General features: G+C 45.7%; 1 pseudogene across 1 annotated transcript; it reads left to right on the top strand.

Annotated features, from left to right (window-relative positions):
• The first annotated feature begins 19,051 nt into the window (after positions 1 to 19,051).
• Positions 19,052 to 20,941, top strand: LOC310778293 (E3 ubiquitin-protein ligase synoviolin pseudogene; annotated as a pseudogene). Its single transcript has one exon. The product of its transcript is annotated as an E3 ubiquitin-protein ligase synoviolin pseudogene (transcript).
• The last annotated feature ends 3,417 nt before the right edge of the window (positions 20,942 to 24,358 follow it).

Genomic DNA, 24,358 nt, shown 5'->3' with positions numbered 1-24,358 from the left:
CAGCGCAGAGGGGAAGTGGCACTGTAATCATACCATCCGATGGCTCCTGACGCCTGCCTCGCGCCTCCTTCACGCCCAGGGAGGAGGCAGACACCCACCGTCTGCCTCGTCTCTCTGTCTGAATGCTCCGTCGCCCGTCCGCTCCCACATCTACAGGAGGCTTCCTGAGGATAATTAGTCATTAGTGCAGGTGAGAGAGAGAGGGAGAGAGAGAGAGAGAGAGGAAGGGAGAGAGAGAGAGGGAGGGAGAGAGAGAGGGAGGGAGAGAGAGAGAGAGGGAGGGAGAGAGGGGAAGAGAGATTAGTGAACTCAGTGGTCTCTCGCCTGGATATCTGAGGTTTCATTACAACGCTGCCGCCTCTTTGTGTTAAAGAAGAATTTCGGTATTTTTCAACCTCGACTAGGGTTGTCACGATACGAGAATTTCTAACTTCGATACCGATACCCAGGACAATATTGATGCTCGATACCATTTGTGGGAGGGGGCGTGACAAATGAGGAGGCATAAAAATAAATGAAGACAGACGGACGGACAGACGCATGCTTCTCCATAACCTATAGACCTGATAAAACTGATTAAAATCTTTGCACTTACACAGCAGATTGCCCCTGCTCTAGTCATCAGCCTATCACAACACTTTGAGCTTGTTGAAGCAACAGATACCCACCAAAGATAGGGAGGGAAAAATCAGTATTATGTTTGATTGCTCAATAAGAGAAAGCACTGCTGGTATTGATACTGTTGCAAATGAGTATTGTATCCGTTTCAAATGTTTAGTATCAATACTCGTCGATACTATCAATACTATACTTTTGACAACCTTAATCTCGACACTATTTTTCTAACTATGTCTAAGTGACTAATCTGAACAACCATTTTTCTGAATGGACCAATGAACCATCAGTGCATGTCCACAAAGTGCGTGTTTTTGCCACTGCACAGACTCAGATTATTATTAAGTGTCAGACAACATGGAAATGAGAGAAATGTAACCTCTTTCTTTACCTTCTGCTTGACCCGGTGTGTTTGTTGCAGTGTGTGACCAAAGCCATATTAAGGTTAAGGTTAAGTTTATTTCATATAGACATCACAGAGCATTAGAGATGAAACATACATGTATGCACAACAACCAGATATACACAGTGTTAAGTGTTTATAGCGAAAGGCTAATTTTCAACAGTAGTGTTTATCATATAGTGAACTATATGAGGGATGATCATGAGTTTCGGACACTACTTCACTCTTGTGTTAACATGACTGGATTGCATTGTGGTATATGGGAGAAAATGTAGGGTACATTCGCTGTCCACTAGAAATTGCAGTGCATTGTGGGTATTTTATAGTGGACCATATAGTGAATCAAATTAACAGTTGAGAATTCGGACACTATTCAAAAATGGCGAACACGCTATAGTCCACTATTTCTGTAATAGGGAACGCTTTGGAACAGGACTCAAGTCTCTCTCAAGGAGAAGTCTTCAGGAGACGAGGAGAAAAGTGGAGTTGTTGCAGGAAGAGAACAGTGAGTGAGAGTATTGGAGATGAGTCCCGGGATGAGTTTGTTGTGTTGGAGTATATACACACACAAACTCATTAGAGAGAGGGAGTGTAGAGTATACATACACAGAAACAACAGATCAAGTGAAAGGTAAAGAATAAAAGCTTTCAATTTCTCTCGTTTCCATGTTGTCGGACACTTATAGTAGCAATCTGAGCCCATCAGTGGCAAAAACGTTCTGTGTGCCCTGCCTGATTACATTGCAGCCCGAGCACCTGCCAGCTGGCTGACATGCTCTCTCTCGCTCAATACTGGATCAAAATTGTTGTCGTGATTCGTCACTTAGACACATGAAAGTTAGGAAAATGGGGTCCAGGTTCAAAAATATGTAAATTCTCCTTTAAAGGGAAGATCCAACCTCTGATCCTTTTACATTCAAGATTTTTATTGTCACTCCGTGGTACAAGGAAATTCTTATGCTTTGGGCTCCGTTACAGAGAAGGTGCAGTAGGTAAATATGTACAAAATCACAGCAAACAGCAAATAGAGCACACAATCACAACAGGGCAGTATAGTTAAATAGGGCAAATAATGTAAACAGTATTAAAGGTATTCAAATAGAATAAGATGGAATAAATATAAAAAGTGTGTGCTGTTGTGCGGGTGGTTCATGTCCTTTATGATCTTCCAGGACTTCCTGAGGCACCGCTGATAGTACAGTTCAGTGCAGTTTTGGCAGCTCACATCCTGTCACGTGCTGGGCCAATTGTTATGTCAATCTGTGATGTTCAATACATGCCAGGAGATATTTTGTGATGAAGTGCTGTAATTGACTTTTTTGGTGAACCTACTTTCCCTCAATCATCTGCTTCTACTTCAGTTAGGGATTTCCTACGTTTCCCAGAATGCCTTTCGACAACCTTCAGAGAATGACCGTGCGAGCTGTGGGAAATGTGTGTAGATGGAGAGAGTGTGTTAGGCATACTGTGGGACTGGTGGATTTACGTGCGGATACTTGATGGCCAAGACACACTTGGTAAACTGAAGTCTTGATGTAGGAACGCTGTAGCAGTTGATAACTGAGTCTGCAAGGTTCGAAGATGGGAACTGTTGCAGGGGGTTGCCGTGAGATTAATCTATAGACAACTGCAGAGGACCTGCGGAGCCAGCCCTTATAGGTCCCGAATATGACATCACCCTGCGTTATGACATCATCAGTGAGGCCATCAAAGATGACATGATCATAACTTATGACATCATCACTGTCGACATCCCAATGATGACATCCTAAAAGTGTCCAGTGACGTAGTCAGATAGTGATGTAGTCATGACATCATCTAACAGTTCATACTCATGGGGAGATGTAGGTATGACATCATCTAACAGAGTGATAGTGATAGTAGTGATAGTAGCAATAATAAGAGCAAGTAAAAGAGAGTGATGCCATTTCCTCAAAACTCAACCTGTCTCTCTGCAGCATTGCATTCTGGTCTCTCTGCTGCACCTGTGGGTGGAGAAATTGAACGTCTCTTGGTGCAAAATGGCGGCTCTAGAGAGAAGCCCTCGCTCTTTGATTCGTTAACTGTTGATTTTTTAGATCACTGAAACATTTCCTGCTCTCAAACTACATTGTAGCTGCTGGAAATATCTGGAGGTGACATCACATCGTCTACAATTGGCCAGTTATCTGTGAGAAAAATAAAAATGTAACAAAACAAAACAAAATGACATAGAAATGTCATCCTGACCCAGAACATCACTGACAGCTGGTTTTTCAACAGTGTTAAAAGTGTTTTAGGGTGGATTTTTCCTTTGATGATGCATGTTTGTGCGCAAACACAGCAGCAATAATATGAAATGGGACCACAGCGTAGTTGTCACTTGTGGTAGAATTCGCTGATGGCGCAACAATAGAAGTATGAAGTGGCAGGACGGATTTATAAACTACCCACATTTCCACAGATTATCGAATAACCACAAGCAGCGTGTAAACTGCCGAGTCATGTAAGCATCTAAATCGGAGTAATGCCTTACTCTGATCTGATTATTGGCCATAATCACATTATTAGTCAGTGTCTCCTGCAGGTTTTAACCGCATGTTATTTTTGTTGCGTCTGCATTTCCTTTTGTTGTGTCTATACCAAATGCCCCCCCCTCTCTCTCTCTCTCTCTCTCTCTCCCTCTCCCTCTCTCTCTCTCTCTCTCTCCCTCACTCTCCATCTGTCTCTCTCACCCTCTCCTCATGCCGGGCGTCATATTTGTGGGAAATTGGACATGAGCACTGCGACCCCTGCGTGTTCTACCTCACACACCTTCTTGCCGGGGATCTTGACCCACCTCTGAATGCTAAATTCAATCAAAAGCAACGCTACTGTGATCAAGGGGCTGGTTTTCACAGTTGCTTTTGGCTGCGGCTCCGCGTGCTTTGAACCGAAACCACCAAAGGACATCGGGAGCTAGACTAAATACACACACAGTCCCCAAAGGCTCGCTGGCAAGCCCCCTTTTTTTGTGTTTTTCATATATTTTCTCTCCGCATGAGCCAGGGGCACGGGAATCCTATGCCAGAGCTTTTATTGATGCTGAGCACGGTCCGCCGGAGCCCCTGCCACTCGTAACATTGAGCACATATGAACTAACACAGGCACTGCAGTTTTTCATTATGTGAAATGTAGATGTGATTGAGAAATTCTCCGCAACGGAGCCCCTTTTCTGGGGCTGAAGAAAGGGCCTGAAAACCACATTTTTGAAAGCATTCCTGAAAAACACAAAATGTGGAGCACAAAAAAAGAATTGCTGACAGACCCGTAGATTGTAGATACTGTAGCTCCACAATATATCTGGCGTTTGTGCAAACGCAGACCTGTCATCAGCTGGATGACACAGTAGAGTGTAGAGTGATGTACTTCTTGTTCAGTGTCTTCCTTTCTTTTGTTTCTGTTAGGATGTGATTGGCCTATTCTATTCTATTCTATTCTATATTCTATTTTGTTGTAGACAGCTTGATTCGGGCCTAAAGATTTGACCCCAGAACCAGTCACATCAGCCAGAACCCAAGACATTTCTGTCCAAACCCAAATTGTGCCTTAGCGGTATTGTGCGTTTTCTGAACCCAAACCATGAGCCAGGAATTGCAAATAATTTACCCGCCCGTGATAAAGAGGTTAGAGGAGATCACAGATTCAACTGCACGGACCGGCTGAAAAACATCTTGGTAGGGAAAGTGAACCAGTGACTGTCTCTCGGGTTCAAGTTCCAGGTCGTTCCAGGTCATTTATTTTCTACAGCCCTGTATCAAAAGTCTGTCGCAAAGGACTTTAGATATATGATCAACAATTAACCAGAGAACATAGTGATATGGAACAAACAAGAGCAAGACACACAGAAACAATAATAGAATCTATATAAAGACACACAGAAACAATAATCTATATAATAAGGTTGACGTCTGTCTGTGTATCTTTAATACATGCCCATACACAGCACACAGGTCGGATTGAGCTAAATATGTGCCCTGCATTGGAAGGTCATGGGCAGGTTGGAAAGTCCTGGAACCACCTCACATCCACACCCCAGCTTGGATTGGGCTGAAAATGTGCATGGCAGTGGGTTATGATCCGGGGAAGGTCATGGGCAGGTCATCAAGTCCTGGAACCACTTGGAAAGTTCTGGAAAACACCCCAGGTTGGATTGGGCTTAGAACTTGCATGGTGGTGGGTTATGATCCGGGGAAGGTCACGGGCAGGATGGAAACCATCTGGAACGTCCAGGAAACCAGCTGGACACCACCATCTTTTCTGGCCAAGCAAGAGGCACGGTTGTATTGCTTTGTGCCTATTTAACCCGGGCAACGCTGGGTACAATGCTGATTTTGTTTTACCTGAGCTTAACAGTCAAGTACAAAGTTCAAGCCAATTGAATGAACCCAACACGATTGAATTCAGATCAAATATTCAGGTTTTTAGGTTGTAAAATAGCTCGTGAAGCTCCACAGGGCTCAATCCTCGGCTCATCACTATTCTGTGTGTACAATCAATTGTTTGTGACATCTTCTTAAGTGTTATTAGGCTACTGTTCACTGTGATACTGTAATTACATGAGTTTAATGTGTTACTGTACTGTATGTATGGATGCACATATTTCCATTTATTCAAAGTCTGCTTTTTTACCTCCACCAACAGAGTTGGCCAGAGCAACAAATTGGTCGGAAGGTTATGTTTTCACCTCCGTCTGTTTGTTTGTATGTTTGTATGTTTGTTTGTCTGTTTGTGAAACGAAAACGAAACTTAGAACTGATTACCTTTACACCAACTTTTCCATGAATTCCCACTTAACAACCCTGTAAACCATGCAGAAGAGACAGACATGACTTCCCACTTAACAACCCTGTAAACCATGCAGAAGAGACAGACATGACTTCCCACTTAACAACCTGTAAACCATGCAGAAGAGACAGACATGACTTCCCACTTAACAACCCTGTAAACCATGCAGAAGAGACAGACATGACTTCCCACTTAACAACACTAACCATGCAGAAGAGACAGACATGACTTCCCACTTAACAACCTGTAAACCATGCAGAAGAGACAGACATGACTTCCCACTTAACAACCCTGTAAACCATGCAGAAGAGACAGACATGACTTCCCACTTAACAACCCTAACCATGCAGAAGAGACAGACATGACTTCCCACTTAACAACCTGTAAACCATGCAGAAGAGACAGACATGACTTCCCACTTAACAACCCTGTAAACCATGCAGAAGAGACAGACATGACTTCCCACTTAACAACCCTGTAAACCATGCAGAAGAGACAGACATGACTTCCCACTTAACAACCCTGTAAACCATGCAGAAGAGACAGACATGACTTCCCACTTAACAACCTGTAAACCATGCAGAAGAGACTGACATGAGTTCCCACTTAACAACCCTGTAAACCATGCAGAAGAGACAGACATGACTTCCCACTTAACAACCCTGTAAGGTTAGTTAAGGGTTATATAAGGGAAATACTGTAAGGATGCGGTAGACGGAGCCATCCGACCTCGCTGCTCTTTCAGTCTCTTGACTGAGGCAGCGGAGATGGACACAGCCAGTAGCGGAGCGTACACCGGGGCAGAGGGTGCGCCCGCCTCGGGGCCCACTCGTCAGGGGAGCCCATCAAATTTTTTTTTTTTTTTTTTTTTTTTTTGCAGGCCAGGCCACCGGGCCCGGGTGGCAACCTGTGTTTTTCTTTTTCTTCTTCAGAACAAGCTTGTCTGTAAAGTGGCTTCACTGTAGGCTTTCTTGGACATAATATTACTTGGCTCAATGAGTGACAAATTGTGTTTTCGGATATAGGGGCTATCAGCTATTTTACAGTTGTGACTTAAAATGACTATTTAATAAAGTCAGTGGTGTGAGTGTGAGAGGAATTCAATCAATAGACAATAACATTGGTGTGTTTAAAATGAGATATTCCACTAAATATGGCTAAAACCGATACAAACATGCAAAAAAGGCAAATTTTGAAAAAAAATAAAAATAAAAAATAAATGTTTTTGATGGGGCCCCCCTAAGAGCTTCGCCCCCTCTGGGTTGATAGGGTCGCTCCGCCCCTGGACACAGCACAAGTGTTGTATAGAGAGAGAGGAGAGAAGACCTGAGTTGGGTTCAATCTGGTTCCAGTGAGGCTATACTGTGGTTACAGAGTTGAGGATCAGTCCACTATCACTTCCCCCAAAAGTCTTGGAAGCGGCTTCAAAACTGTCTGGCTTTCAGACAGTCTGAATAAAAACATTTTGACCCCCTCACTCTTTCATTCATCTCTGACGGGGCGAAGCAGCGGCGTGTAATGATGGATTGGTTTGTGTATGAGGTCTGAGGATCCACAAGCCTTGCGTAACTTACTACACACACAGCATTAGTCCAAAGAAATGCATTGTTGTGCCACATGTTGCCGCTCTGTAGTATACTGTACAAGACGAGTCGTTACCGTGCCAAATAAGTCGATGAAAACCAGCCAGTCTGTGGAATTCAGGCCTCCGTACATCTGAGAAGCAGTGAGGTTGTTAGTGCGCACGTCTCCATTTTAAGGGCACGTTCACAAGAAAGCACATTTTGGAGCGTTCCCCCCCCCCCCCACCCCCCTCTTAGTTTGGTTAGTTTGACCAGATGAGAACGATGACATTTGAACTCAGGTGGCACCAAATAACGGCACTGAGACACCTGAAAGAACGTAACCTGAACCAAACTACGGGGAACGACCCCAAAACACGAGGGATTATTATGGGTATAAGGAGAGGGATGTTAAATGTCTGTTCCTAATTTCTTCATGTCTGTCTTACACCAGAACACCAGAGAAGAAGAGACAGACAAGTCTATCGTTGTAACAGGAACTGGAATCAGGGTTGAGTTCAGCCCTAGCAGACCGTTTATTTAAAGCGTTGCACCTATCTGTTTGGATCCATTGTGCTTATTGCCTCTTTAAACGGTGGTGTTTATATAGCCCTGGCGGCTTATTGGGTAACACCTCTGACACACCCACCAAGCGAGAGACAACATAGCTCACAGCCTGTTGCACACCGTTTCGAGGTAACGTGACGTTCAACGCGGAAACCGTAGCACACGGTGCACAACGTTTTGCTGATTGAACACACCCCTGATTTGTTTAATACATCTCTAACCTGTCACAATGATCTGGGACCCATTTCTAGCCTACTTAGATGAGGTGAAGAGCGACAAGTAACTTGCTCAGCTGACTTCTCATGGACCGCTTGCATGGGATTCCATGCACATTTCTTACAAGCACATAGGCACTTGACGCGGCTGGTAGCGCCATGTTGTAACATTAATGTTGATATATGTATGTTTTGTTTGTTTTTGTTTTTTGTCTGAGCCTGTTTTTGTTTTCTATGTTCTGAAAATTACAAAATAAAATATGGGGGAAAAAAACCTCTAACGTGGAGGATGACAGGTCACCAAACTCTGTCCAATAGACAAGCTACTTCTGAGTGGTGTGACTTTTGTTCATAAGCTCTGATTCACAGTAATCGGGTAGTGTGAACCTAAACTAACTCAATACAAAAATGCAAGAAAACAAATGTTTCCACTCTGGTTGGGACCAAAGAAAACAAACAGTAGTTGTGATGAGTGGCTGCTCGATGGCTTTGGGGATCCAAATCCCTGCCACAGTTCATTTGGAGAAACATTGCATCACGGGATGTCTTTACTGGTAATAAATGTCAGACCACGGCAGAAGAATGCGGTCCAGAGAACGATTCCGTTCAATATATCAGGACATTCTTCAGTTCTTCCCCCCCCCCTCCTCTCACTCGGAGTGTCGGCGAGAACTTTGATATTTTTTTCCCCCTCTCTCTCCAGAGGAACTGTGTGCGTTTGATTTTGGGGAAAATGGAACACAGCTTCTGCGATTGAGCAATGAGGTGTGGTATGCCGGGCCGCCTGGCAGAGCGAAGTAACATAGGAGCTGCGCTTTATAGCGCAGGAATGTTGTGTTTTAAGATAATCTTGCAATGTGCTGGAGGTCTGTGGGGAGAAAATAATAAATACAAAAATAGAAGAGAGTGTCTTCTTTAATTTAATCCATCAAGCTTCATCATGGATCTGTATCAATCGACAACTGGAGATGGAAGATGGACAGCCGCTGCCAATATTAGTAGTAGTAGGAATTAGTAGGCATTTGTATTTCGGTCATTTTTAACAATTTTCCAAAATGTATAGAAAATTTAGAAATAAATAAATAACAATAAGTAAATAAATGGAGTGGGAAAAGAAATACAATAATTACCAAAAAGGTGTAGGCCGAAGCTTTAGCTTATTATGCCTAACCTTTTTACATGACATTCTAAAACAAAACGAAACCGACACATAAACAATCAAACACAAAAAAGTTCCAAATGTTTCATACACAATAACGATGATATCTCTATTTATTTATGGCCTTATTTTTAAACGTTTTATAATTTGCGAGGTTCAGCATAAAGTATGAATGAATAAAGAAAATAAAAGGCATGACACACAATTATGAGACATTTTATTATCATTTTTGTTATGACAGTCTTTTCTTTAATCATATATATATATATATATATATATATATATATATATATATATATAATTCTGTTTTTGTTAAAGTCCATGCTTATAGTTTTCAGTCATGTAAGGAGAAGCTGTAAGAATTTGAGATGTAATATTAATCCACTTATGACATTTTAAATCAAATACATTTAGATAAGGCTAATACAAACATTGTAACATTCATATTTTAACTGAAGTTTGTACGATGTAATAAATAAAGAAACATAATACATTCTTTATCATCTTCCAATCTTCACTGTAGCCATGTGCTCCAAGAAGGTGGGGGCGGATACTGTAGCCTGCTACAGTGAAGATTTCTGCTAAAAACAGGGCGTAATTGACGTCTTTTCAAGTTAACTTGGCATCTCAGGGCTTTGGTGGACTTGGATTATGCCAGGTGGCCAGTATGGAGGCATTTCATGTTTGAAAGTTGGTCCCCATCCACTACAATTGTTTAGGAGAATTCTCCAACGATGTTTCGCTGTGAAACTCCACAAATGTTTTGTGGACTAAAAAACCTGTCCTTCCAGCGACATGAGTCGATAATGACAGAATTTTAATTTTTGGGTGAACTTGACTGTCTCTACGCCTACATCAATAGGTATTCATCACAGCGTTCATAGAGGCCATTTACACATGGCACTGGAACCTCGTCAGAGGTGGTACTAGAAAAAGTACGATTCAACCTGGGTTGTCCCGGTTTTTAACTGGTGGAAAGCTACAAAAAAAGCTAGTCAAGCCGGGAGGAGCCGCGCCAATACCAGCGGTGGAAATGGGCAATAACATGCGTTTTCTGTGATCAGATTGCAATTGGATAGTGCTTGACCACATTAACCTGATTTCATTTACACCTGGTATTAATATGTGTCTTCAGTGTCGACATTGAGATCCGATTGGGATCGCATCAGGCAAGCTCCATAAGAGCAGAAGAAGAACAGCGGTGACTGCTGTTGTATGTGGATTGAGAGGATGCATTGCATTTACACTTGTGTTGAATGTGGTCACAATGCATCCCTGACCACCTCCGGAGGTTTAGCCGATCAGTTCGCAATCCGTCCTCAATGAGGCCATTTACACCAGGCTCTAACTGGTTAGTAATGAGCCACTCAGCCAGCCGACTGCGAGGCTCTGAGCAGAGAAAGGGATTCTTCCGCAAATGCGTGCATCACATGGTTTATTTTCCATTGATGCCATTGGTTCCACTCAGTGTTGCCTTCAAATACCCCCCAAAAACGACACGTTATTCACAATAAGCATTGCTGTGCTAAGCTGCGGTCATGTTTCTGAGGGGGATCGTTAGGAGATCGTTTTATCGCCCAGCCCTACCTCAGAGCCACATACTGTATCCATCTCACTATTTCGCAGCACACAATTGCTCAGTTGCTCAACTGCCATGCACAAAGCGCATGTCAGTTGAGCGTGCGAGGCATGCTAGAGATGAGCATGCGGAGCGCACGATATTTCTAGTCCACATCCAGATCAGGACTGGGGGGAAAAAAAGACTATGCAGCTTTCTGCTGTTCACACTGAACAGAAAATATGTGAGGGGAGGAAATGACAACTGGGACACTTTCAGCTGCAGTGTGAACGTAGCCTAAGACATCATCAGCACTTCCCAACCAAACTCCTCCCAACACACACACACGCACATGCACACACGCACACACACACACACACACACGCACACACACACACACACGTGCGCGCGCACACACACACACACACGCACACACACACACACACACACACACACAGCTCTCTGTGGCAGCGTCTGGCCCAGCAGACATGGATGCGAGCCGCCACATTAGAGTGACACATGGCGACGGGCTCCCTGGGCGCTGTGGTGGCAGTCGCCCGGTGAACTCTGGCTGAACCCCCGCCTCTGACAGCCTCCGCCGGGTCAGGAAGAGACGAGTAGAGGGGCACACACACACACACACACACACACACACACGCTGTCATTCTACAGTACTATAATATATCCTGTAGTCTCAGTGATAGGCCAGACAGCTATTATTGCCTGCTGAAGGCATAGGACAAAAAACAAATGCAAAATCGACCTCTACTCTACATGTTGCTGACCAGGGGCGGACTGCACCATCGGGAGCGGCGGGCCGTTTCCCGGTGGCCAGGCCTGCCCTGGCCTGGCTTGATTTTATTATTTTTGTATTTGCATTTCACCACAGACAAGACAAGACAGGACACTTTGCTGTGAAGCTTTTGTACAGAGGCATGTTTTTGTTTTACGTCTTCATATTATACTTAGTGTTATCTTGGAAATGTTTAATTCTATTAGTGAACAAATAGGTAACATGTAACGTCACGTTAGCATTATATTCACAAATCTTGCTTCAAACAGCCCAAAATTTTCACCGGCATGCGTGTGTCCACGTGTGTTGGCCTGGCCTGGGTGGAGTCAAACTCCTATGTGACTATTTTTGGACAAAAATCGTGCATTTCCAAATTTCAAGTTTTTCAGCAATGAAATGGAGAGTGTTTATTTTCCTGTTTCCGGTTATGTACTATGGATTTTTTTAATACAATCTTTAAGGGCTTGAGGGACCAGGGAGCACCCACCCCCCCTTTCCCCCACAGGGACCAGGGAGCACCCACCCCCCCTTCCCCCCACAGGGACCAGGGAGCACCCACCCCCCCTTTCCCCCACAATACTTTAAAGAGTTTCACTCCAAAACAGAGTTCTGCGCCATTGGTGGGGCAGTCATGAAAGCAATCGCTGGCATTAAAGTCGAGCACCTTAATGTTATGATTCATCATACAATCATTCTATATCTACTACTATATCTAAGGATCGGATCATCAGTGTTTTAGAATTTCAATGTGGTAAAAGCTTTCTAAAACACATATATTGCATTTTGGAATAGAGGGTATGCACGTGACGTCACAGAGGCAGAGGTCACTGCGGGGTCATGCCCACTGAGTGGCAGCAAGACTTGGTGGCGACATTAACATAAATGACACCTGCTGCTCCAAACAACAGGGAGGAACCTGCTGAATGTTTTGCCACTCAGTCCCAATTGAGGAGGCGTGTTCCAGTGACATCAGTGCATACCCTCTATAGGACGAATCAGCGTGACGTCACAGCCACCCAGAAATGCGGAACCCCACAGCAGTTAACTAGTATGAGTTGTTCCAAACAAACGTCAATATCTCAAAAACTATACATCACATCGCTTATATTTTGACATTCTGAGTGAGAGCAGAAGTAGCGCAAGAGTTTGATGTATAATATATGCATGTCATGTTAAAGTTGTGTGAACTGTCGCAGTTTGTAAAATGTAAACAGGGTCAGCCGGCTAGAGTCAGACGCTCAAGCTCACGCTCCATAGGGTTCCATTGCCGTTGCCACCCAGTGACGCGGTTTGTTTACCAAAATGCTGCTCGGCTGATCCCTCGTATTCAATCCTTCAGATATCATAGACCTGATTTGAAGTCCCTCATAGGTACAATAGTGTATAATGAATAGAGTATACTACTGTACATGATGATCGGTCGTGAATATCTTTCAGATGTTTCTGTGGAACATATGGAATCACTCTGGGAGGCTAAACTGCAACTGTTATATTTTATCCTGTCTGTTTACTGATGCTTATGAGTGTGTAGATTAATTATATCCGCCTATACCTGATTTATACTCATACTGTATACAGATGTAGAATATGTGGATGTAGAAAGCAACAATGGCTTCTTGAACGTTCTCAGCCTGGTCACCAAATGTAAGATGGAAATTGTTCTCTTGCCCCACCCCCACCCCTCGAATCCCTACTCCCCTTTCCCTAGCCTCACTAAACGTGACTGACTGACTGACTGACTGAGCGTCCTGACTTTGCCATCTTCTGACCCCGGCGGGGCTTGCTGGCCCAGCGCCGTGGGAGAAATCACTGTGCAGCAGATTAATATGTTATTGCTCACCTGAAATAGTTCCACAAATGGCTACATTAGCTGTACTGAGTTCATAATTTTAAAATATTTGAACCTACAGGCCATAGGGTGCATTCATAAATACTACGGTACTCCTAGCGCCAGAGTGCAATCTGGACCGTTCGTATTGGGAGCGCTGTTGGAATACAGCGTTCAGTTATTCAGAGCACTACACTCTCGGAGCAGCAGTGTACCAAGAGCAGATGGACAGCGAAAATGGTAAAAAAAATACAGGAAGATAAAAGAAGGGAGGAGAGAAGCTGAGAGCAGAGAAGAGTGAGATGTCTGTGTAACAATTAGCTGTTTGTCTGTGTAATTAGCTAGCTAGTAGCCTGCATTTCTAAAACGTATGGCCCGTTCGTTAATTCATACAGAAGGAGCACGCTCTGGGGCGTCCTGGTGTCTCACCTGGTAGAACGTGAACCATTAAGGCGTTGTCGTTCACGCAGCCGACCCAGGTTTGAATCCGATCCGACCTGCGGTCCTATGCTGCATGTCCTCCCCTCTCTCCCTCCCTGCCTTCCTGTCGCTGTCCACTGTCCTATATCAAATACAAAAATAATCTTTAAAAAAATATTTTATGACTTCAGTCAGTCTTCTCACTTTGGATGAAGTAGCCTGCTATCACTCAACAGGCTGAAGTGTTAGAATGGAGCACCAAAACATCAACCACCAGCCACCGGGGACATGTGGATGATTGTGATGTCTATGTTCTCTTCACTTCAGCCAAATCTCCTCAAAACATGTTGTTAGCCTATTCCTTTCAGAAACCCTATAGCGTATGAATGAAAATATAGACAAGGCCACATAGCTGACATAAAAAACACACATGGTTTCAGTGGCTGCCTAGCTGTTGCCTGGAGCCAGTGGTGGAAATGGGGAGGGGGGGGGGGGCAGGTTGGGACGCCTGGGAACAAAGTTCCCAGAGTAAACGTTGAGAGGGAACGGCGAGAACGAGAAGGGGAACGGCATTCCTCCCCAGGTTCCGCTTAAAAAATGTCTTGCAATGTAGTGGAGAGCAGAGCAGTGGAGAGGGGACAGCAAGAAAGGAGAAATAGTAGGAGAACATGTATTTGGAAGCTGAATAAGCAGCATCAATATCAATGTGTCATCAAGTCTGTCATGAATAAAATCAAGGGGAAATAATCAGTAGAGCTCGGCAATCTTATTTAAGTCACTTTTGGAAGAGATTTTTATGTAAAATTAATACAAAAAAGTCAAGCATTCAGAAATGGCGGGGGGCGGGCCTTGCCGCATCCAGGCCAGGGACTCCCATCCTGCGTAAGTAGGGTTTCCCAGAGTAAAACCTGGCCATTTCCACCACTGCCTGGAGCATGTATTTGTATGTGATCTCATATGAGATGAGAGGGGCGAGGCCTGCAGTGCGTTTTGGTGTTGATCTCATATGAGATGAGAGGACGGGCGAAGCCTGCGGTGCGTTTTGTATTTGTGTGTGATCTCATATGAGATGAGAGAACTGCGGTGCGTTTTGTATTTGTGTGTAATCTCATATGAGATGAGAGGACGGGCGAGGCTTGCGGTGCGTTTTGTATTTGTGTATGATCTCATATGAGATGAGAGGACGGGCGAGGCTTGCGGTGCGTTTTGTATTTGTGTGTAATCTCATATGAGATGAGAGGACGGGCGAGGCTTACGGTGCGTTTTGTATTTGTGTGTGATCTCATATGAGATGAGAGGACGGGCGAGGCTTGCGGTGCGTTTTGTATTTGTGTGTGATCTCATATGAGATGAGAGAACGGGCGAGGCTTGCGGTGCGTTTTGTATTTGTGTATGATCTCATATGAGATGAGAGGGGCGAGGCCTGCTGTGCGTTTTGTATTTGTGTGTGATCTCATATGAGATGAGAGAACGGGCGAGGCTTGCGGTGCGTTTTGTATTTGTGTATGATCTCATATGAGATGAGAGAACGGGCGAGGCTTGCGGTGCGTTTTGTATTTGTGTATGATCTCATATGAGATGAGAGAACGGGCGAGGCTTGCGGTGCGTTTTGTATTTGTGTGTGATCTCATATGAGATGAGAGAACGGGCGAGGCTTGCGGTGCGTTTTGTATTTGTGTGTGATCTCATATGAGATGAGAGAACGGGCGAGGCTTGCGGTGCGTTTTGTATTTGTGTATGATCTCATATGAGATGAGAGAACGGGCGAGGCTTGCGGTGCGTTTTGGTGTTGTCAGAGTGGCTGGATTGAGACATAGCAAGGTGACTGATTGGACAGGAATGTTCAGTCCCTGCAGGTGAAGTCAGATCCCGTTTACGTGCCATCCTCTTCACATGTCGATCAGCGGGTGCAGCATTGCTAGCTAGCATGTCGATACACGCCGTTTGAATGTGTGTGTGTCTGTGTGTGTGTGTGCAGGCAGGATATCGTATGTGTTTTATTATACATATAGCACAGTTGTGTGTGTTTGCATCTTGTCGCATGTGTGTGTATACTATGCAAGCTATTGTATTTGTGAGTATATTCTTGTGTGTATGTGTATGTACTGTTGTGTACGTGTGTGTGTGTGTGTGTGTGTGCAAGAAATTTGCATGAATGTGTCAAACGCATGCATGTGTATACCGTATATACACGTGTGTGTGTGTGTGTGTGTGTGTGTGTGGGTGTGTGTGTGTGTGCGTGCGTTTGCGTGTGTTTGCGTGTGTGTAGGGTGTACATGTGCATAAGCAGGTACAGCACAGCGTATGTGGTATGTGTTTTCTTTTGTGTGTACGTATCATATACAGTATGTGTCTGTGTGTGCATTTCTATAGCATGTGTGTAAGAAGTGGTCAGGTGGGCCTATGTGTGTATAAGCAGATACAATGTGTGTGTGTGTGTGTGTGTGTGTGTGTGTGTGTGTGTGTGTGTGTGCGCGCACGCTTCCATTTCACACACAGCCTCTTGTATTCTCATGAATCCTTTACAGCAGAAAAGCACGACCTGCTGCAGTGTCTCTGTGTCTTCCTGCTCAAGGCTGGACTCGGCTGCCATGCGGACAAGCTGCCGACCGTCTCCACTCTGCGAGCCGCGGCGCTGGCCCAACCGGCCCGACAGGTAAAGGCCAACACCCCCCACTCCACCCCCCACCGGCTTGAGCCATATTAGACACGGTTCGGGTCAGACGTGCCCTGATTCTCAAGCCTAAAACTCATTCCGTCTCTGTGTGACCTTTGGCACTTTTACAACGCAACAGAAGGTTAAGGTCGATTGTTAAGGTTGAGGCATGAAGCGTGGCGAAAACCTCACTTTCCCTTTTTCCCCCCTCTTCTACCCGCCGGACAGGAGACACTCGCTGAATGAATCTATAACAAAAGGATGTGCGTTTGGTTTCTCTCATAATCACGCTCAAAAGTGGAAAATGCACCCTTAATTTATGGGGAAAAGCACGATAACTATGATACCCAGAGGAGAAAGACTATCGTAGATTACCTGTGGGACCCCGACGACTCTGAGCTGCATGTTTTCACCAGGTTGTAACAGCAGCTACGTCGCTAACAGCATGGCAGCACATATGGCCCACAGTGTTTTTGGCAGATACCATACGGACGAGATACACCTAATATACAGTACAGCAACTGGCAGGGTGATAAACATTTGTCTTTAGAGAATTAACAGAACATCATCTGTGAATATCAAAACTTTTGTCTCCTCTTTTTGCGTGCCAGAGTCCAAATTGCACCCGAGGTTTTCCGAACGATTTGAGTGTTATTCTATATGGCATACAAGTATGTTATGGTTATGTCAGCACAGTTAAAACTCTACGCTTGCACGTCTCGTTCAAACGGCCATCAAGCTCATAGGGAGAAAATAGTACAATTATCTTCAGTCTCTCTCTATATATCAGGGCAGCACAGAAGATTTTGAACAACCCAACACACATCCTCAATCCAGAATTTGATGTGTTGTCCTCAGGTCGACAAGTAGCACTTTACTAATGTATTACCTTATTTAAGAACCATTGGTTGTTTGGTCCGGTTTTATTCTTGCTTTATTATTTGAAACTAATGGTTTTAGACCTGGTTTTTAGACCTGATTTGATTTATATATTATATATTAGCTGGGCGCCGACCCGTGGCATTTGGGGCCTCGTTCGTGGATGAATTAATCCGTAGTTTTCTAGCGTTAGCGGCTAATAATTAGCTTTAGGCTACTGCGGCTAGTACCTAAAGTAACAATATCGGCGTGTGTGTGTGGGTGTATGACATACACCTTACACCCACACACACATGCTGATAATGTTACTGTATGTACTAGGGATGTTCATCAATTATCGAAAATCGATAATTGATCGTTAAGGATTGGAATCGATCCTGTGGCATTTGGATCGATTTTTTAATTATTTATTTATTTATTTTTATTTTTTATTTTTTTTGGACTAGGTTTAGGTGGAATTCGTTCCTCCTCGCCCCACTCCATTGCACAGCTGACTAACGTGAGGTGGAGCTTCATATAGTCTCTAGTTTTCTGGCTGGGCACGGGCCTTTGTGCCAAAAAAACTGTTTTAAACATGGGAAATTCACACCGGCATGGGCCGGGGACAGCAGTGTTGGAGAGGAGACACATTGAAATAAAGAGTTGATTGAGGAGAACACGTTGTCTTTCGTATTTTCTGCCATAGGCATTCATTTTGTTTAAAAAAATAAAAAATATGAAAATTTTCTAAGTATTAATATGATCGATAATCGATAATTGATCGTTAATTTTCACCGATTATCGATTTTGGAAATTTTTCAAAATGAACATCCCTAGTATGTACCATCACTGTATGTACACAAGTGCCGACGGAATGTGATGACTCGTCTTGAGTCCTGCTGTTTGTGGTTATGTGCACTGCTGAATGTTAGCAGCTGCTGTTACCAGCGTGTGAAAAATATGAATGGTTGTGAACGGAGAGACATGTACTTTTTTAATCCCGTTTGAATTGTGACACGGGGTACACATGTTAAATTTTGTCAATTTAAAAGATAACTTTGCATGTCAAGAAAGTTTGTCCTGAAACTGAAACGTAAAGTTTAGTTTTGTCAATCAACTACATCTCGTGTCGCACATTATACATATACGTCACACCATCAACAACAATGGTCTGGCGGCAGAGACGTCACTTACGCGACTGGTTGTGCGTAGTCTTTCTGATTTATAACTTATGGTGCCACAGTTTTACCACAAACTGCGACTTTCTTGACTTGCAGAATTATCGTTTACATTGACAAACCTGACATGTGTACTCCCGTGGCACAATTCAAACGGGATCAAAAAGGTAGCGTATCGCACCGTTCACCACCATTCAAATTTCTCCCACGCTGGTACAGGGAGAAAAGCAGGAAGTGACGTTCCCTTTGGCTCTCTATTTCATCAGTGATGTCACTCGAGCAATGACTGTTGACAGTCATTTTCAATAGTGACATCATCAGTGATGTCATAAATAACTGATGATGTCAACTGATGATGTCACTTTGATATTTAAGTAGCCCAGGAAACATCCAACGAAGGAGCAAGTCTTCGGGGTCTGTAGATGAGTCCATAATGGTGAGAGCGGCCTTGCTCACTGCCACCAGTCTGCTACTGACTGGGGCTGTGGTGGCACACGCCTACTTCCTCAAACACCAGTTCTACCCAATGGTGGTCTACATAACCAAGAGCAGCCCCAGCATGGCGGTGTTGTACATTCAGGCCTTTGTGCTGGTATTCTTGCTGGGAAAGTTCATGGCAAACGTTTTCTTTGGACAGCTGAGGGCTGCAGAAATGGAGCACCTGATAGAGCACTCCTGGCATACGGTCACCGAGACGTGCCTGGCCTTCACTGTGTTCAGGGATGATTTCTCCCCTCGCTTCGTCGCCCTCTTCACCCTGCTCCTCTTCCTCAAGTGCTTCCACTGGTTGGCCGAGGACCGCGTGGACTTTATGGAAAGGAGTCCAAACATATCCCGGGTTTTTCACTTCAGGGTGCTATCGCTCATGGGACTGCTGGGCGTCTTCGACTTCCTGTTTGTCAACCACGCCTGCCACAGCATCATCAGCCACGGAGCCTCAGTCCAACTGGTTTTTGGATTGGAGTATGCCATCCTTATGACCATGGTGCTCACGACCTTCATCAAGTACCTCCTTCATACTATTGACCTGCAGAGCAACAGCCCCTGGGACAACAAGGCTGTCTACATGCTCTACAACGAGCTCTTCATCAGTTTCAGCAAAGTGCTCCTGTACATGGCCTTCATCACCATCATGACCTTCATGGACTTCATGACCATGACCATGAAGGTCCACACCTTCCCCTTGTTTGCCATTCGCCCCATGTATCTGGCTATTAAAGAGTTCAAGAAAGCTGTAACAGACGCTATAATGTCCCGAAGGGCCATCCGCAACATGAATACACTATACCCTGATGCTACTCCTGAAGATCTAGAGACCTCTGACAATGTCTGCATCATCTGTCGTGAAGAAATGATCACTGGAGCTAAGAAGCTGCCCTGTAATCACATTTTCCACTCCAGCTGCCTGCGTTCCTGGTTCCACCGGCAGCAGACGTGTCCCACCTGTCGGATGGATGTCCTCAGAGCGTCTGATGCCAATCAGACTCCAGCCCCGCCACAGGCTCCACCCCCTGCCCCAGCAGCCCTGGCCAACACCCCTGCAGCCCCGCCCACCAACATGGCCCCGGGCATGTTGCCTGGCTTCACCCCTGGCATCTATCCCTTCTGGGCTCCCTTCCCTGGAGTGCTCCCTCCTGGAGGAGTGGGCGCTGACGCTACAGAGACTGCACCAGGAGCTAGTGCCAGCCAGCCCGGCTCATCTACTGCAGATGGTGCTACAGGAGCTGCTGCTCCAGGCGCAGCCTTCCCAGCCTTCCCCTTCTCCTTCCCCCCTCCTTCCTTCCCCACAGCACCATGGCTGTATATGCCCCCGCCGCCTCCCTTCATGCCGGCGATGCCTCCCCCTCCTCCGTCTCTACCCAGGCTGTCGGAGGAGGAGTTGAGGGAGCTGGAGGCGGAGGGCCATCGGGGCCTGGAGGCCCGGCTCCAGTGTCTCCACAACATCCACATCCTGTTGGACGCTGCCATGCTCAACATCCATCACTACCTCAACACAGTCGCCACGCTCACTCCTCCTCGGGTCGAGGCCAGCAGTGGAGAGGCAGATGGAATGGCCCACTCTGAATCCTCCCTTCAGGCTGACCGTAGCGCTGAAAGCCCCAGCCAGGAGGACGCACACAGCACCGAGGCAGTGAGTGGAGCGTTGGGTTTCTCCCAGCCGGCTGACTCCACCACCCCTGCCTCGCCGGAGACGGAAAGGGAAGAAAAGGCGGATGAAGGCGGGGCAAAGGAGGATGGAGAGCCCAACGCTGCCCAGCTGAGACGCCGTCACATCCACAAGCTGGAGACGTCTTTGTCTTCGCCGCCCCCGCTCGACAACTGACCCGCGTCCGCCGCACTTGCCGCCTGGGACACACCAGAAATGTCTCCGTCGCAGCGCGTCATGGAAGCGTCGAGCAGGAGCCTGGCCATTCACACCAGAAGCGCTCTGCTTTGCTCCGCGCCGGTCACAACTTGTACTGACTTCATGTGTGGCTGTGCGCGGACGCGCGCGTCTCGCATCAAAAATAGATCAGATGTGGAAAGTCAGTGCAGGATGCGAGACGGACGGGACACGCCACGCCACGGCCGGTGTGATCGGTCTCCCCTGTTAACAAGGATGCCGAAATGAAACTCCCTCCGCTTCTGGTGCGTCCGCGCCATTAGACATTATCGCTCTGCACTATCGCTAATTAGTCGAGTTTTTCCCCCATTTGGGTTCTTCTTTGCCTCTTTCCACCCCTGCCTTCAGCAGGCTCAGTTTCCATGTTAACGGCGGTGATCCCTCACCGTTTCCGGACTGTTCTGTCGGAAAGCAATAGAATCTACAGAGTGGGGATAGATTGGGCAGCGACTCAGATCGGGTAGTGACACGCCCACATCCTGTCAGATCCAGTCAATTCAAATGAGGTGAAGGACTATAGTTCCAGCTGCAGAGTGTGTGATCAACTTGTTGGCTTTTCCCCTCCCATCACTCTTCTTTCCTCCGTGGTTCCTTCAGATCTTGCAAGGGCTCCAAGTTAACTTCTGTAATGCACCGGCAGTAACGTTTCGAGCAGGGTGACACCGAAGAAGAGGAGTCACCCTGCTCTCCTCTTCTCCAGGGTCAATACTCTTCTCCAGGGTGAAGAAGAGGAGTCACCCTGCTCTCCTCTTCTCCAGGGTCAAGACTCTTCTTTAGGGTGAAGCAGAGGAGTCACCCTGCTCTCCTCTTCTCCAGGGTCAAGACTCTTCTTTAGGGTGAAGCAGAGGAGTCACCCTGCTCTCCTCTTCTCCAGGGTCAAGACTCTTCTTTAGGGTGAAGAAGAGGAGTCACCCTGCTGTCCTCTTCTCCAGGGTCAAGACTCTTCTTCAGGGTGAAGAAGAGGAGTCGCCCTGCTGTCCTCTTCTCCAGGGTCAAGACTCTTCTTTAGGGTGAAGAAGAGGAGTCACCCTGCTGTCCTCTTCTCCAGGGTCAAGACTCTTCTTTAGGGTGAAGAAGAGGAGTCACCCTGCTGTCCTCTTCTCCAGGGTCAAGACTCTTCTTTAGGGTGAAGAAGAGGAGTCACCCTGCTGTCATCTTCTCCACGGTCAAGACTCTTCTTTAGGGTGAAGAAGAGGAGTCACCCTGCTGTCCTCTTCTCCACGGTCAAGACTCTTCTCCAGGGTGAAGAAGAGGAGTCACCCTGCTGTCCTCTTCTCCAGGGTCAAGACTCTTCTTTAGGGTGAAGAAGAGGAGTCACCCTGCTGTCATCTTCTCCAGGGTCAAGACTCTTCTTTAGGGTGAAGAAGAGGAGTCACCCTGCTGTCCTCTTCTCCAGGGTCAAGACTCTTCTTCAGGGTGAAGAAGAGGAGTCACCCTGCTGTCCTCTTCTCCAGGGTCAAGACTCTTCTTCAGGGTGAAGAAGAGGAGTCGCCCTGCTGTCCTCTTCTCCAGGGTCAAGACTCTTCTCCAGGGTGAAGAAGAGGAGTCGCCCTGCTCTCCTCTTCTCCAGGGTCAAGACTCTTCTTTAGGGTGAAGAAGAGGAGTCACCCTGCTCTCCTCTTCTCCAGGGTCAAGACTCTTCTTTACCCTGCTGTCCTCATCTCCAGGGTCAAGACTCTTCTTCAGGGTGAAGAAGAGGAGTCGCCCTGCTGTCCTCTTCTCCATGGTCAAGACTCTTCTCCAGGGTGAAGAAGAGGAGTCACCCTGCTCTCCTCTTCTCCAGGGTCAAGACTCTTCTCCAGCGTGAAGAAGAGGAGTCACCCTGCTCTCCTCTTCTCCAGGGTCAAGACTCTTCTTTACCCTGCTGTCCTCATCTCCAGGGTCAAGACTCTTCTTCAGGGTGAAGAAGAGGAGTCGCCCTGCTGTCCTCTTCTCCACGGTCAAGACTCTTCTTCAGGGTGAAGAAGAGGAGTCACCCTGCTCTCCTCTTCTCCAGGAAGAGGAGTCACCCTGCTCTCCTCTTCTCCAGGGTCAAGACTCTTCTCCAGGGTGAAGAAGAGGAGTCACCCTGCTCGAAACATTACTGCTGGTGGTGCATTAAAGAAGTTAACTTGGAGCCCTTGCTGTCTTTCATTTTCCAGTTTGTCTTCGTCTAGCTCTGCACCTGCCCGATTCGGCTTGGATGTACGTGTTTTTTTAACTTTTTTCAACCTTCAGATGTTGCCACTCCCTGCAGTTGTTGTAAATATGTATTTTCACCTGTACATAACTGTAGAAAGTTTTTAATAGGATTATCTGTACATAATGCAGAATACAATGTTTTTTCCCCCAGAATGTTTTTATTTACACTTTTATCACCATTACAATACAGCTTTTTACATTCTTAATTCTTATATTATAAAATATAATACTGCTGCATTAACCCAACACACACAAAACAACTCTGCTCCTGTTTTTACATCTAAAGCAAGATGGAGTATATTATTTGCATCATGTACAAAATATATTCAGTATTTAGGAAAGAATAAAATGTTTGAGGAAAAATTGTGCTGGCACGGTGGTTCAGTTTAGCACTGTTGCATCACAGCAAGGTTGTGGGTTCAAATCTCCACCCCGGTCCTTTGCATGTTCTTCCCGTGTTTGCGTGGGGGCTGTGTTTGTGTAGTATCACAATGTAATCTAGTAAAATGTGTAATATGTATTTGTGTGTAGATATACGATGTATTGTGATGATGCTATGTAAAGCTCTTTGAGACATGCTTGTGTGATGCTTGTGTGATCTATAATATGAACTGAACATCATCCTAAATTACTGTGTCACTTATGCATAGAGACCTTGTTGTGACATCATCAGTGATGTCGAAAATCACCGATAGTGATAGACATTGTGACATAATCAGTGATGTTGGAGCGCAGAGAGATGATGAAGGAGAATCTGAGGAAGTTAGGGGTGGAGGAGAAGGAGGAAGGAACTAGTCGGAGTGATATGATCTACATGGACAAGAAGAAATTCATGACCTTCATTGCCGTGGTTATTAGCTGTGCTGCTGAGGAATGGGATCGGGCTTGACGCTGTTAAGAGGTTACTGGAGGCGGATGTATCTGAAGCAGAGATAGATGAAATACTGAGGGATGCGTTTAAGCAAACTCAGACAACTGTGTCTGTGTAAGAAGAGGAAGAATATTCCCTAACTGTGAGAGGCAGCAATGTGCCGCAAGGCATCCAGTCTGCCGGAAATCCATAAGAAGAAGAAGAAGAAGAAGTTAGGGGTGCAGGAAATCACATTAAAGGCATTAGTGAGCACGAGAGTGCAGAGCAGGGCTCTGTTAGCTTTTGTAAGGGATACGGGTGTTTAG

The sequence above is a fragment of the Poromitra crassiceps genome (genome assembly GCF_964638095.1).
Source record: "Poromitra crassiceps genome assembly, chromosome: 6".
Classification (NCBI taxonomy): Eukaryota; Metazoa; Chordata; class Actinopteri; order Beryciformes; family Melamphaidae; genus Poromitra; species Poromitra crassiceps.
Note: the sequence above shows the minus strand (reverse complement) of the source record. Positions and strands in the feature narration are given on the sequence as shown.